The sequence below is a fragment of the Rhinopithecus bieti genome, unplaced genomic scaffold (genome assembly GCF_001698545.2).
Source record: "Rhinopithecus bieti isolate Rb0 unplaced genomic scaffold, ASM169854v2 scaffold_24392, whole genome shotgun sequence".
Lineage (NCBI taxonomy): Eukaryota > Metazoa > Chordata > Mammalia > Primates > Cercopithecidae > Rhinopithecus > Rhinopithecus bieti.
In genome coordinates, this window is record NW_016812542.1 from 5,463,459 (window position 1) to 5,470,719 (window position 7,261).

The window sequence follows — 7,261 nt, forward strand, 5'->3', positions numbered from 1 at the left end:
GTTGGAGTGCTTAGTGGCGTGATCTTGGCTCACTTGCAAGCTCTGCCTCCCGAGGTTGTTCTCATTCTCCTGCTTCAGCCTCCCGAGTAGCTGGGAGTACAGGCACCCGCCACCATGCCTGGCTAATGTTTTTGTATTTTTAATAGAGACAGTGTTTCACCGTGTTAGCCAGGATGATCTCAATCTCAATCTCCTGACCTTGTGATCCGCCCGTCTCGGCCTCCAGTGCTGGGATTACAGGCGTGAGCCACTGCACCCGGCCCTATTCTTAACTTTTTAGGAGAAGATATGGAACATATCAATGCTTGAATGAAAGTAAAGTATCTTCTCCTTAGAAAAAATGCACTTATGAGCCAACAACAAATTTTGCACATAGTTCTAGGAAATTATCAGATACCTGAAGCATCCATTCCTGAAACCCAGCTCAGTAAACTTTGCTCTGGAAAGGTCTCAACTTTGGTACATTGGAGGTTTGGGTCTACAGATGTGAAATAAAGTCAGTTCCACCCTCATGAATATACTATTAAGACTATTGCCAGCTCCAGATAGATAGAGCAATAATTCCCTCAAAGAGAGATCCGAGAGCGTTATACCTGTATGTAGACAAGAACAAGGTAGTCCATGGTGACACCTTCCCTACCCCTGGCGTTTGGAAGCCAGAAGGATATTGTCTTGGCTTCACCCCTCATTAGACTGTGTCATCTCTCTTAAAGGTCATCATTGGGGGACATTACATCTCATCTTGCCTGGGACAGTCCTGGTTTACATCTGTTGTTCTAGTGCAGTTTTTAAGAGTGCTTCCTTTCACTATCAAAAGTGTCCTAGTTTGGGCTGGGCGCAGTGGCTCACACCTGTAATCCCAGCCCTTTGGGAGGCCGAGGCGGGTGGATGATCTGAGGTTGGGAGTTTGAGACCAGCCTGACCAACATGGAGAAACTCTGTCTCTACTAAAAATACAAAAAAAAAAAAAAAATTAGCCAGGTGTGGTGGCGCATGCCTGTAATCCCAGCTACTCAAGAGGCTGAGGCAGGAGAATCGCTTGAACCCAGAAGGTAGAGGTTGCAGTGAGCCGAGATTGTGTCATTGCATTCCAGCCTGGGCAACAAGAGTAAAACTCTGTCTCAAAAAAAAAAAAAAAGTGTCCTAGTTTGAATAATAAATTATATGACCACCCTACTAAGAATGAGTAGACTTGGATCAGTGCCTGGATTTATTTCTTCCCAACCACATAGATTCCATTCTCAAACCCAATTCTTCCAGAATCCCCATTGTGCCTTCTATCTCTCCTCTTCATCAGGCTCAGTCCAGACTTTGATCTGCTTGATCAGGAGCCAAGACTCTTGAGATGCCAACACCAGCAGCCGGATACAACTCAACTCTTCCACAGACTCTTCTTCAAAAAATACTATCTGGTCCAAATTTCCTCCCGCCAGTGGCCCTAGCAGGGCATAGCAAGCACAGGATTTGGGATCCTCCTGGGGGTCATAGCCCAGTTCCACTTGCCCCTGCTGCAGTCGGTACCTCCCGTCTTTGTCAGAGCCTGTCAGTACCACTATCCGGGTGACTTTTTATGGCCTGTCCAGAATCACCGTCACGTAGTTTCCTTTCAAAGGATCTAAGGTAGAGTAGCCCTCCTTGTTCAGTGTATAAGTGTACTGTGGAATCACAGCCAACATTGACACCATGTCAGTGAGGACAGTAGCAACAGGGTTATCTGGTTCACCAAAGACCCTGTCCTTCTCCACAGGAAAGCATATTCATGAAACATAGAATAATCGCCTGTGTGGTTGAAGACAGAGGGACTGAAATGAATAGGAACATTCTGGGCCAAGAGAAGACAAAATTCAGAGAGAAGCAAGTGAGTAGGAGTGTCCTTATGGAAGAGGAACAAGAAAGCGGTCAGGCGGGAGAGGTCACTGGTGCGGAAAGCTTTCCCAGAGATGTTTGTTTCACGTGGAGAACTCCAGATCAACCCAAGGTAAGTTCTTTCCAGGCTGGATAAATGCCGGAGGAGATGGCAAGTAGCTAATTCGGGGAGTGCAGGAATATGATCTCCACAAAAAAAGTAACATAAGGTTTCCCTAGCAAGGTTCAAATGAAGGGCCATGCCCTACTTTCTGCTGGAATAGAGGGCCTTCACAGGGTGAACGAGTGATTAAACGTCCTCAGACTCCTGGGAGAGGGGAGCCACCATGGAGACCAGGCAGCTTCCCTGCCCCAATCCAATCTGTTCTGTGAAGAGAGCTGAAATATTGGCAGCTCTTTGGACGATCATTCCAGGGGTCAACTGACAGGGAACAGCACCGAATACCTCCCAGCCACTCTGAGAAAGCTTGGGAACATGGACTGCAGGTCCCAAACGGTAAGCTGCTCCCACAGGCATGGCCGCATGAGGCAATCCCACGGTGAGCAGTCCTGGGGGAGACAAGAGGCCACATAGCACTTCCAGGCGGTGGAAAGAATTCCTAAGGACTCTCCTCCCAGGGTCTTCCTTATGTCAACCCAGGACAATTCACATTCCTTTTCCTGAGGAAAGACTGTAGTCCCAGAATGGAGGTAATATCTGAATCCAGAATTGTACTGTGATTTTATTTGTCAAAGTATGTGGTCATATTTTTGAAGGCCTTGGGGAACTTTGTGAAGGGCCAAAGCTCTCTCCATGCGCAAGGCTGCTGGGTGCCAAGGCAAAATTGCGGGGTGCAAAGTTCTAGCTGCTTGACCTCACGGTTTTTCCCAGCTACCCCACAGTTCAAACAGCCTGGATAGAGGATCCGTATGGAATCTAATGTAAACCAAGGGTCAACAGTCTAGGCACTGAATCTGAAGTCCCACACGGCCCCCTCATCTGCCTGCCCCTCTACCAATGCCTTTTCCCAATGGCTCCTTGGCTCTTCCTCTGTTTTCCCCTCCTGGGCCGACAATGACGAGCTTCACTATTGGAACAGCTCTTCCCCCCAGGGGTCGGCTAGGCCCCTTTGTCCTAATTGTTATTCAAGGGTACCGGATGGGAGGAAAACACACTCAGGATTATAACATGGACAAAATCCCCACCAGCGGTGGCCGCCTCAGAGCACAGCCTTTCCTGCCCACATGCCAGCTCACTTCCTTTTTCCAACCTCTCCCTTTTCCTGCTTAAAATACTCTGATCCTCCAGGTCAGACCACTCCAGTATCCACGCCTTTTCCCTCCGGGGGAGGGCCGAGCCAGGAATTGGTAGCTCCGTGATGGAGAAGAGGATCTCCTCGCATCTCCTGAACAGGTTCACAGATGTTCTTGGCTTTCGTAGTTGTTGTTTGACAGCCCTATTTGCCAAGCTAGGTCCTCACTTTTCTTCTGAGGATAAGAATATGTCAGTCCTTGAGGTTCACCCAGATCTCTGGAGACAACCTGAGAACAGATCTCCCTTTAAGGACAGGTTGGGCAAAGCCCCAGCTCCTGGCCCAAGGAAGCGAGTGTGGGCTCAGGGAACCGCTCTCCCCACCTCATCATGAGAAACGCAGGGCTTTCCAGCACTGGCGTGGCTCCTGAGTGGGAAGTGGGCCCCAGGTTTGTGTGAGTGCCTGCGGGAAAAGGGCCAAGGCTGGTGCGGAGTAAGCACTTGCCTGACCCCAACCCGTTGTCAGGCTGGCCAGTGTCGTCTACCATCGGCTTAGGCCGGGCTAGGTTTCTGTGAATGTGCTGGTGCCCAGTGCCTGGCCCTGTCCTCAAAGAAACATATCCCCAGTGCCTCAATTCTAGAGTCTTTCTTTTTGCCATCTGACCACACACCATTTCGAACCACTCCCCACACCGTGCCTGTGGCTAGCTCCAGCTGGTCTGAGGTGTTTTTATGAAAATGTGGATTTCGAAGCCTGGCCAGGAATTGTGTGGGGTTTGGTCTTCTCACTTGCAGATGTTGTCCACTTAGGGAAGCTGTTTTCAATCCTTCATGTGAGAAATAGGAAAAATAACATCTCCATGCTAGGTCCTGGTCGGGAGGTGGCCAGCACCCAGGTCCTCATCACCTGCTGGTCCTGCCAGTCAGCCTGGTCCTCTAGAGGTGGGCGTGCACTGCCCTCTCCACACCTGGAGTCCCCTTTCTTCCTCCTTTTCCCTAGTCAAATCCCACCCATATTTGAAGACTGGTTCATTTTTTTTTTTCCCTGACATTCTCGTGATTCTTCACGTGTTCTCTCCTTAGAACTCTTATGATGAGACTAGAGTATTTCACAAATTTGAAAAACTTTCCCTCGTACTGAAGGGTTGACAAGCTGCTGCAGCCTTAATCTCTGGTACTCATCATCATACACTGTATTCAACATGCTCCTCTTTATTCTCTTGGAGAATGAAGCCCAGGATGACTAAGGATACAGTAACAATGATATATCTCCGTAGGCAGCAGTGCATGGTGCTGGGACTGGGAGCAGCTCTGCAAAGAAATGTGAGTTGGTTATATGTATCCTGAGTTCCTCTTGCTCAGAGAGCATCTGGGTATTTACTTCTGCCTGGCAGCCTCCTACCTCCTTCCCCTCATCCCTCTTCCTGCACACTACTGCTTAAATATTTCCTTAAACTTTTTCCCTCCTGGTTCCACTCTTCCCACCACTTGTGCCATCTAAGGAAAGCAATGATCATAGAGTTTGATTCTGTTCAGCCTCCACCTTCTTTCTCCCTTCCCTGAATTTCCAGGTGAAATTGGAGGAGCTGCCTTCATTTATCCACTGTGGTTTAGAGACCCAACCAGAGGGGATGCGTTACCAAGAAGAGGAATTCAAGAAGTTAATTATATTTTTCTTACATATTTCCTTATATATTTGGAAATATACAATTTCCAAATTATATTTGACTCCAAATTCAAGCCAAAGACTCCTCTTGGATTTATTGACCAATACATTGGGTCTTGTCTATTAGTTCCCCATTACTTTTGCATCTGATCCTTTCCAGGATTATGTTAGGCAGATATGAGGTTTTGACTCAAATCAGAGGGATAGAAGGAAGCGCGTATTAGTACGTCTTCCCCATGCTGGGACTGGTAAGAAGGATGAAACCTCAAAGTGGCTAAACACTTCCAGTCATGTGCAAGTCTCCACCATATTGGGAGCACTATATCTGCTGACGTCTTTTTGTCTAACAGAAAATGTGGATTTCTCCAAATTCAAGGAGAAAAACTTTTAATGAAGGATGGGGTCCCAGAGGGACTCCTCAGAGGTAGCTGAAACTGGCCACCCCTCCTAGGAGAACCCACTGTTCTCGTTGAATCGGGGTTCTTGTTCTCCCTGAATAGGGGCTGCTCACCCCTCTGAACTCATGTCAAGCACCTGTTTCTGGGTGAAGCAGGGTTGAGGGTGGGATATACTTTCAAAACCAGCTTTCTAGTCTTTTACCTCAAACCCTGACATTTGGAAAGTAACTGTCAGTTACTTTCAGATTCAAACTGGCGGACTCAAAGACAGTCGACAAAGGTGACTTTTGAATGACCTCTTTCCATATGAGAGGGCCCCCTGGACGAGTCACTGCTGCCATGACACACCTCTGTCCCCGGGATACTGCCTCACTGTGCTGCCTGTCGTGGGGGCGGGGGCGGTTTCCTCGTCACCAGAAATTGCTCTTCAAATCTCCAGTTCTCCCTTGGGCCCACAACTGCCCAGTGGGCCGCTGAAGTTTCCTTTTCTTCTCTTTATTTTTATTTTTTATTTATTGTTTTTGAGACAGAGTCTCGCTCTGTTGCCCAGGTTGGAGTGCAGTGGTGCAATCTCGGCTCACTGCAACCTCTGCCTCCTGGGTTCAAGCGATTCTCCTACCTCAGCCTCCCGAGTAGCTGGGATTGTAGGCATGCACCACCATGCCCAGCTAATTTTTGTATTTTTAGTAGAGACAGGGTCTCACCATGTTGGCAAGTTGGTCTTGAACTCCTGACCTCAAATGATTCACCCGCCTCAGCCTCCCAAAGTGCTGTGATTACAGGCATGAGCCACCCTTTTCTTCTCTTTATTCGTTCTTTTCCATTGCTAGGAATGTTTTTCCAGTTCTTCCTCCCTACAGTTATAGTTTTACTTATATTCGTGTTGTTCTTACAAGGCCATATATTTTAAAACTATAGGCTTGACTGGGTGGGGTGGCTCACGCCTGTAATCCCAGCGCTTTGGGAGGCCGAGGTGGGTGAATCCCTTCAGCCCAGGAGTTCAAGACCAGCCTGGGCAACATAGCAAGACACCATCTCTACAAAAATTACAAAAATTATCTGGGTATGGTGGCGCACATCTGTAGTTCCAGATACTCAGGAGGCTGAGGTGTGAGGATCACCTGGACCCAGGAGGTTGCAGTGAGCTGTGATCATGCCACTGTACTCCAGCCTGGGTAGACTCCAGAGACTCTGTCTCAAAAATAAATAAATAAATAAATAAAATTTAAAAAATAGAAGAACAACAAGAAGAAGAAAAAAAAGAGAAAGAAACTGCCAAACTGTTTACCAAGGTGACTCTACCACTTTGCATATTGAGTGGGAAAACATAAACTCTTTTTTTCTATTCTTTCACACAACAACAGTCAACACAGAAGACCTCACCGTGTTGGGAGCACTATATCCACTGACGTCTTTTTGTCTTAACAGAAAATGTGGCTTGAGGGTTTATCGAAAACCACACGTGGTTTTTGTTTTGTTTTGTTTTCCCATACACCAAGCAGCTCCAGCTGAGTTCAGTTCTGACACTATCTACCTGGAGACAGCATCAGATCCCAGAGATTGAGGGCTCAGTCCTACAAGACGACCCTGCTCATAAGACACCAGTAGAAAGTCCAGGCCTCCGGAACTTCTGACTGACTAGCTTTAAGTTGGGATTCCCACAACCATTTCTTTGGGTTTTATTAATTTGCTGGCGCGCTCACAGAACTCAAGGAAACACCAACGTTTACTGGAGGTTCCTGGACGGTGGTGAGCCCAGGGAGGGCATAGAAACTCCACACCCCATTCTCTATACCTTGCCCTATTCATCTCTTCATCTGTATTCTTTGTAATAGCCTTTATAATAAATCAGGAAATGACCAACAAAAAGAGAGTCAGGTGGGAAAAGCACTCAGGGAACATAATATTGTTCCAACAATGTAATTCTGCACAAGTCTGGCTGCTGAAACTGCCTTTGTAACCTGAAACCATTTTCCTCTAGTAGCTACTGAAACAACCTGCTTAGACTCGGACTTATTTTACCTACGGCCATCACTTACCAACTAGTAGTTCTCTAAGCTTTGTTAGTGCCAAGGTACTTTTTGGAAATGTTCCAGCTTC

The 7,261-nt window shown here is 47.3% G+C and overlaps 1 pseudogene; it reads right to left on the minus strand.

Moving 5' to 3' along the window:
* Positions 1-1,277: 1,277 nt before the first annotated feature.
* Positions 1,278-3,645, minus strand: LOC108545039 (alpha-1,3-mannosyl-glycoprotein 4-beta-N-acetylglucosaminyltransferase-like protein MGAT4E; annotated as a pseudogene).
* Between the last annotated feature and the right edge of the window lie 3,616 nt (positions 3,646-7,261).